This window comes from Salvelinus alpinus, chromosome 28, assembly GCF_045679555.1.
Source record: "Salvelinus alpinus chromosome 28, SLU_Salpinus.1, whole genome shotgun sequence".
Classification (NCBI taxonomy): Eukaryota; Metazoa; Chordata; class Actinopteri; order Salmoniformes; family Salmonidae; genus Salvelinus; species Salvelinus alpinus.
The window spans coordinates 33,854,308-33,855,245 of NC_092113.1; the positions used below are offsets into that span (position 1 = coordinate 33,854,308).

The window sequence follows — 938 nt, forward strand, 5'->3', positions numbered from 1 at the left end:
GCCCTCCTCTCACCTAGCACTGCCACAGGAACGACAGGAGGGCACAGTACCCTGCAGTCATTTTGTCCTCTCCCGACCTCCACGCTTCACACATCGGGAAGAGACTGCTTGTTGTCACCCACAGTAATAATCTAACAAGGACATATAGGGCCACCAATGGGAGAAGGACCTAGGGTCACCTCTAACCAATGGGAGAATGACCTAGGGTCACCTCTAACCAATTGGAGAAGCACCCAGGGCCAGGGCCAATTGGAAGAGAACCTAGGGGTCACCACCAATGAGGAACAATGTTGCTTGCTCACTTTGATTGTGCCCCCAGGAGCAGGAAGAGGAATTTACTGTATCGTGGAGTATTGCCACAGTTATACATGACTAGACACGTTTATTATTATAGCAAAGACCTCTGACATACTGCAGTGACTTTCTCTCTGACATACTGCATTAACATTATTCTCTCTGACATACTGCAGTGACATTATTCTCTCTGAACTGACATACTGCAGTGACATTATTCTCTCTGAACTGACATACTGCAGTGACATTATTCTCTTTGACATACTGCAGTGACATTATTCTCTCTGAACTGACATACTGCAGTGACATTATTCTCTCTGTACTGACATACTGCAGTGACATTATTCTCTCTGTACTGACATACTGCAGTGACATTATTCTCTCTGACATACTGCATTAACATTATTCTCTCTGTACTGACATACTGCAGAAACATTATTCTCTCTGACATACTGCAGAAACATTATTCTCTCTGACATACTGCAGTGACATTCTCTCTGAACTAACATACTGCAGTGACATTATTCTTTCTGACATACTGCAGTGACATTCTCTCTGAACTAACATACTGCAGAAACATTATTCTCTCTGACATACTGCAGTGACATTCTCTCTGACATACAGCAGAAACATTATTCTCTCTG

General features: G+C 43.3%; 1 protein-coding gene across 3 annotated transcripts in view; it reads right to left on the reverse strand.

Moving 5' to 3' along the window:
- Nucleotides 1–346: 346 nt before the first annotated feature.
- Nucleotides 347–938, reverse strand: part of LOC139558017 (zinc finger protein 385A-like) — a 143,898-nt gene continuing 143,306 nt past the window's right edge. For all 3 annotated transcript variants that reach the window (XM_071373394.1, XM_071373396.1, XM_071373397.1), the window contains one exon: nt 347–938. This exon is cut by the window's right edge and continues 2,279 nt beyond it. The gene's annotated coding sequence lies outside the window, so the exon portion shown is untranslated.